The sequence below is a fragment of the Lipotes vexillifer genome, unplaced genomic scaffold, assembly GCF_000442215.2.
Source record: "Lipotes vexillifer unplaced genomic scaffold, Lipotes_vexillifer_v1.1 scaffold442, whole genome shotgun sequence".
In the NCBI taxonomy this organism is placed as follows: domain Eukaryota; kingdom Metazoa; phylum Chordata; class Mammalia; order Artiodactyla; family Lipotidae; genus Lipotes; species Lipotes vexillifer.
Genome location: NW_006790311.1, coordinates 1,794,384 through 1,800,638, shown reverse-complemented (window position 1 = coordinate 1,800,638; position 6,255 = coordinate 1,794,384). Strand labels below are relative to the sequence as shown.

Sequence of the window (6,255 nt, the reverse complement as noted above, 5' to 3'; positions counted from 1 at the left end):
AGGGAAAGACAAACACACTCGGATCATTTCCATAGAAGAGGTGAGATACTGAGACAGACGGATGCCCAGGATGCTATGGGATCATAGACAAAAGCCACTTGGTCCAACTGGGAGATCCAGAAAGACCTCATGGACTGAGCAACCCCTTAGCTATATCTGGAAGGCTGGGTAAGAATGATCCAGAAGAAGGACCCCAGCATCCCAAGTTAAAGAACTGCCCAAGCAAAAGAAACTGATATTTTTATTTTTTCGGTGCGTTGGGTCTTCGTTGCTGCACGCAGGCTTTTTCTCTAGTTGTGGCGAGCAGGGGCTACTTCTCTCTGAGGTGTAAGGGCTTCTCATTGCGGTGGCTTCTCTTGTTGCAGAGCACAGGCTCTAGGTGCACGGGCTTCAGTAGTTGTGGCACTCAGGCTCAGTAGTTGTGGCTCGCAGGCTCTAGAGCACAGGCTTCATAGTTGTGGTGCATGGGCTTAGTTGCTCCACAGCACGTGGGATCTTCCCACACCAGGACTCGAACCCGTGTCCCCTGCATTGGCAGGTGGATTCTTAACCACTGCGCCACCAGGGAAGTCCCAAAGGAACCTGTAGTGAAACACATCCATACTGGGGTCCACCTCTAAATCTAGCGTCTAGTGAGCAGGACGCTACCCCCAGGAAGTCATGGAGGGAAAGGCACCAACCAGCACAGAGGTCCCCACACGTGTTCTCACTGTCCAATGAGCCTTTTTTTCAAAGCACTTATCAGTTTGTAATCATCCTAGGAGCCCTCCAGAGCAGTGTTCCTCAGACTTTAACGTACATACCAGTTATCTCGGTCGTTTTTAAGCGCAGATCCAGATTCAGGAGCTCTTGAGGTGGAGCACAAGTGCCTGCGTTTCTAACAAGCTCCCGGGTGACAAGGAGGCTGCAGCTCCATCCCGGGCATGCGCTTTGAGTAACAAAGTTCATCCTACCAGCTCAAGAGGGCAGGCTGGGTCTGGCTTTACTCAACCACTATGGGCTCAGATTGGGGCGTGAAAGAGGCTGAAAGAAAGACGTGGAAACATCAATTTCAGGAGGGAAGGAAGGAACGCTGGCCGTGCACCCGGGACACTGGGAGGAAGGAAGGTTCTGGAGTGTGGGAGGTGCTGGTTAGGATGAGCTCGGAGGCCCCTGGGGGTCCTCCCTCCCCTCCAGTCAGCTCCCCCACTCCCAGCACAAACTCAGTCCGATCCCCACCCCTTCCTGACTCCCTGGGGCCTGGGGCTGAACACTGACCCCTAAAAGCAGAGAAAAGCACCATGGAAGGCACACCTCGTCTTCCCTCCAAGCCAGAAGCCCTCCGAGCTGCCACCCTGCTTGCAGCAGACCTCTCCCTAGCCTATGATCCAGACAAGTCAGACGGGGGTCCCTCCTCGACCGAGGGGTCTGGTGCTACCAAGAAAACAAGCCGAGAACACCAACACCCCAAGCCCTCCCGCCTGGGCTCCTCCTTTCCAGAAACGGCAGGAAGCAACCACTCCCCAAGGTCCCACCATAGGGAGTTCCTGTCCCCGCGAGGGGTGGGAGGCACCTCCTCTTTGCCCGCCACCCCAACTCTACCCACCGCCGTACACCCACAGCATAGAAACCGCTGGCCTCGGAAGCAAACACCCATGCCAGACCCCTCACCCAGGGATCTTTCATTTATTCATTCAACAAACATTTACTGAGCACCTACTGTGTGCCAGGCACTGATCTAGTGACCAAGAGAGACAAGGTCTTTCTTTGCTGTCAGGGAGCCTCCTTTCCATAAGGGGAGATACAAATGAACCCGGTGATAAAGAAGCAAGGGGGCTGGTGTGACAGAGAGTCATGAGGGGCTGTTACACAGGGTGGCCAGGCCTCGCAGAGGACGTGGCATTTAAGCTGCACCATCACTGACAAGGAGAAGCCAGCAAGACAAAGACACAGAAAAGAACATTCCAGATGGAAAGGCCCTGGGGCGGGGTGTGGTGAGGGCTGAGTGGCTGAGTGGAAGCCGGATCCCAGAGGCAGGCCAGGACCAGCAGTGCAGGTGCTTATAGACAACAGAGAGGATTTCAAATTACGTTCCAGGGACAGTGCAGAGAGCTTGGAGCAGAGCAGCGACCCAACCAGACTGTGTTTGAACAGCCCACTTGTGGAGAAGGCACTGCACATGAGTTGAACAGGACCCGGGCCTGCCCTCCAGAGAGCTTAGCGTCTACGAGGTGCTCCCGGTACTGATGGGGGCGGGGGGATGGCCCGCTGACCGCCCCACCTCTGCCCCTGGCAACATAAGCTCCGTGTCCGGGCTGCTGGCCTCTGCTGGCAGATGTGTCCCATCCCCCATCTCTGGGGAGCAACCATCTGGGCTGATGGAGCATCTGGGGAACCCTGGAAGCCCAGCGGGCTGGAGGGGGCCACTTAGGTGACCAACTGGACTTTGGAGGAGACCCCACAGTGCTGCCCATGGCCTGGCACCGAGAGAATTTTCCCAGCCTGTTCAGGCAAGGTTGACCAACCGGGCCAACCAAGACCAAGGAGTCAAATGAGCTGGGCACAGAGTCAGTGAGCAGTTCCAGAAGGAGGCGGAAGCCCTCTGAACCCAGCTCCACTCTACTCTCTGTCCAGCCGATGTCCTGCGGGAAGGACAGTCAGATGGTCACCTCTAGCACATGCTCTAGTGCAGGAGGCCTTCTGATCATAGGAGCGCGTCTTAGAGATAGCCGTGGGGCTGGGGATCGGTCCCATACAACTTTTAGCCACAGAATCTCTTGTTGCTGTAAAATGGTATAAAGAACCCTAGTACATAAAACAGGTGAAAGCTTTACCGCCCAGGTGGAGCCAGGCTGCACTTCCCCATCCTCTCTTACCCTCGCTCCCTGTGACTCTGGGCAGCCACCGTGCTCTCTGGCCTCTTACACCTCCCCTGTGCCTCCCTGCCCGCCTCTCCACTGAAGCCCGCTTGCTCTGGGCAGCAGAGCTGGGAGAAAGTCCTCAGGGGCTCCCTCCCACACAGGGAGCGCGGGTCCTCCACACTGTACACCCACACACGTGGCACTGTCTACACGGCTGATGGCCAGAGACGGGCAGAGCAAGGAGGAAGGCCCCCAGCCGCCTGCCCAAAGCCCGGATGACAGGAGGGTAAATGGCAAAGAGGCAGGCACCCCGCCACTGTAGAACCCTAATTCGCATGATGTGCCCCTTTCAAAAGCAGCGCCCCAGAGCCAGCCCCTGTCCCAGGAAGGGTGTGACCCCCGGGCTGCCTTCCAGCTCCCGGCACACGCTCTGCCCGGGCTCAAGTCCTCCCAGGTCTCAGTCACCCAACAGCTAATGCACTTTTCCTGACAGACAACAAGCTCAACACCAAAACCGTCAACTATTTTTATCTCCGGCTTAATCACAAAAGGCTAACGCTTCCACCTTCCCTGTGATTAAAAATTAGGAGACCAAGCTCTATAGTGGTTCAGGATAATAACGAATCCTGGGAGGCGGACGGATGAATAATGCATCTCCAGGCTCGGGCTGCTCGAGACTTTCTCCCCTCCTGGCACCCCAGCTCCGGGCCCCGGGTCTGAATGGAGAGGTAATGAGTCACCCCCTCCTCTCAGGACCACAGCTGCCAGGAGGGAGCGACTGTTGATTTCTATTCAGCCTGTGGGCCCCAAACCTCCCCCCTCCTCCCCCTCCCCCCTCCCCCCCTTCCCCCCTCCTCCCCCTCCCCCCCTCACCCGCCCCAGCCCCCATCCACACCCCCTCCTACCCCATCTGGTGTGCACCGAGGCGAAGGCCGATCCATTATGCATGGTCACGTGAACAACCGGCGTGATAACCACTTATTTGGGAAGATGTGTGCGCGCGCGCACGTGCGCCTAAGCATCACACAGCACAGTCCCACTCCCCTCTCCCCTCCTCTAACCCGACATTCCAAACACAGCACTAGCCGTGATCACAGGTGGTTACACTGAGCAAAGGCCCAGAGACACTATGTTCTCAAACCTGGTCACACAGCAGAATCCTCTGCGAGCTTTAAAATGCCCTGATGCTCTGGTCTACCCCCTGAAATGGGGATTCAGCTGGTCAGGGTGTGGCCTGGCGATGGGACGTTTAAAACCTCCCCCAGAATATTGTAAACTGCAGCGAGAACCACTGTCTCGGGCCCAACAGTGCTGGGGGAACGTTCCAGATCCCCTGTTGTACTTTCACACTTTATATCTGAGGAAATAAAACTGGGCAAGGGACTGCCTTCCCGCTTCAGCCTCTGATTTAGGGCACTTCCACAATCTCGCCCCCTTGGCTCAGCACTGGGGAGGTCGCGGAGACAGGATGGCCAGGTGTTGATTCTGTTCCGGAAGCTTCGGACGGTTCTTTCCGGTCTCCCTGGCCCTCAGCAAGCTCCGCCTGAGCACATCCATTGAACAGCTCACGGGCAGAAAGCCGCCACCGAGGAAGGACGGGGCAGGAGCCCAGCGCAACCCTCCTTGCTGGAAGGGCCGGCCCAAAGCAAGCAGATAAAATCCCCTCCCCAGCACTGTAAAGCCCTCATTAGCCTCCCTGTGGCTCTCTGGCCACAGCACCAAGGAGGCCTCTGGCACTAATGAGGGGGGTAAAGGGAGGGCGGAGTAGGAGGCTGTCTTTATTCTTCGGGGCCCACACCCACCATCTGCCTGCACCCAGGTCGTCCTAGGAGGCTGGGCAGGGTTGAATGAGGCCCACTTCCTCCCTGGACCAGGATCGCGGTGGAGTCCTGGGGCTGATGAGAGCAACTTGGAAGCCGGGAGGGGTTTTTCTCCCTTAGGAAATAGAAACTTGGGGGATGGCACTCGCCAGGGCTGTAGTTCTGAACCAGGCGTCCTGGAGGCCAGAAAGGGAGGGGGCAGAGCCACTAGCTGGAGGCATGCTGCTTCAAGTACTTACCTGGCCCCAGGGTCTCCTGGAGTTTCCTGAGGAGCCTGGCAGGTTCGGGGGGCAGGGATGGGCCCTGGGGAGCGGAGGGAAGCCAGCAGGTTGCTGGGGTTGCCCTGGGTGGGGAGGGGCTGGAAGGCAGAGCTGCTGGGTCTGGAGGTGCCTCCACTGCCTGGAGAGGCTGCCATCCTGCCCACGGGCCCAGAAGGTCGCACAGGGCCTGGCTGGAAGGATGGACTTTCTCTGGCTACTGGGCAAAGAAGGGCCTTTGCGTGAGGACCCCAACTCTCACCTAATGACCCCTTCACCCATTCACTGAGGAAACACGTGGCTCAGCCCTCCTGACCAGCCCCTCCTTGGGGAAGAAGGGCCAGGGATTCCTCAGGTGGCCTCCAAGGAGCCCTCTGCCCCTTCTGGTTTGTCCAGGGAGGAGAGGCAGGGAAAGCAGAGGCCTGAGACCCTCGTGCATCCACAAGTACAAACCTCAGAAGAGGCTCTGTGACCTTAGGCCAGTCACTTAACTTCTCTGGGCCTCTTCTCCCAACAATGGTCACCCATCATCATAACTGCCCATCCCGCATCCCATGGTTGTCATGGGGATCAAAGGCATGACTGCACTGGAGTTGGCAAACACGTATGGAGCTTCCACCAGGCACCGGGCCCTGTGCCGGGCGCTACGGGAGGCGTCACTCTCCCCCTGGCAGTCCCCGTCTCGTGGCGGGGACCACGCTGCTATGAAATGGGGTGGAAGGACCAGGCAAGAGAGATTCATTCTAACTCTGGGATGAGGGAGAATAAAGTGCTAAGGAGATGCCCGGCCCTCTGAAACACTGTCTCAGCCTTGAAAGGTTGCCTGTCACCTGTCCCCTGCAAGGGAAGCAGCCAGCCTGGTGCTCCAAGTGTCAGGGGACCTGCTTCCAGCCCTGGCTCTGCCACTGTGTGACCTTGAGCAAGTCACTTGGTCTTGCTGAGCCTTGGTTTCCAGATCTGTGTAATTGGGATAATAATGTTTACCTCGCAAGATGGTTGTGAGGATTAAATCAGACGACAGATGTCACACTGCTTTGTTTTAAAAGAGGGAGAGAGAAGTTAAAAAGAATGATTTGGGCTTCCCTGGTGGCACAGTGGTTGAGAGACCCCCTGCCCATGCAGGGGACACGGGTCGTGCCCCGGTCTGGAAGGATCCCACATGCTGCGGAGCGGCTGGGCCCGTGAGCCATGGCCGCTGAGCCTGAGCATCCGGAGCTTGTGCTCCCCAATGGGAGACGCCACAATGGTAAGAGGCCCGTGTACCGCAAAAAAAAATAATAATTAAAAAAATAACAAAAAAAGAATACTTTGAAAATATGCATTCTATGGTGGGCATTC

At 57.1% G+C, this 6,255-nt stretch overlaps 1 protein-coding gene across 1 annotated transcript in view; it reads left to right on the top strand.

Moving 5' to 3' along the window:
• KIRREL3 (kirre like nephrin family adhesion molecule 3) overlaps window positions 1-6,255 on the top strand; it is a 554,709-nt gene that overhangs the window by 505,830 nt on the left and 42,624 nt on the right. The gene's annotated exons all lie outside the window — the stretch shown is intronic.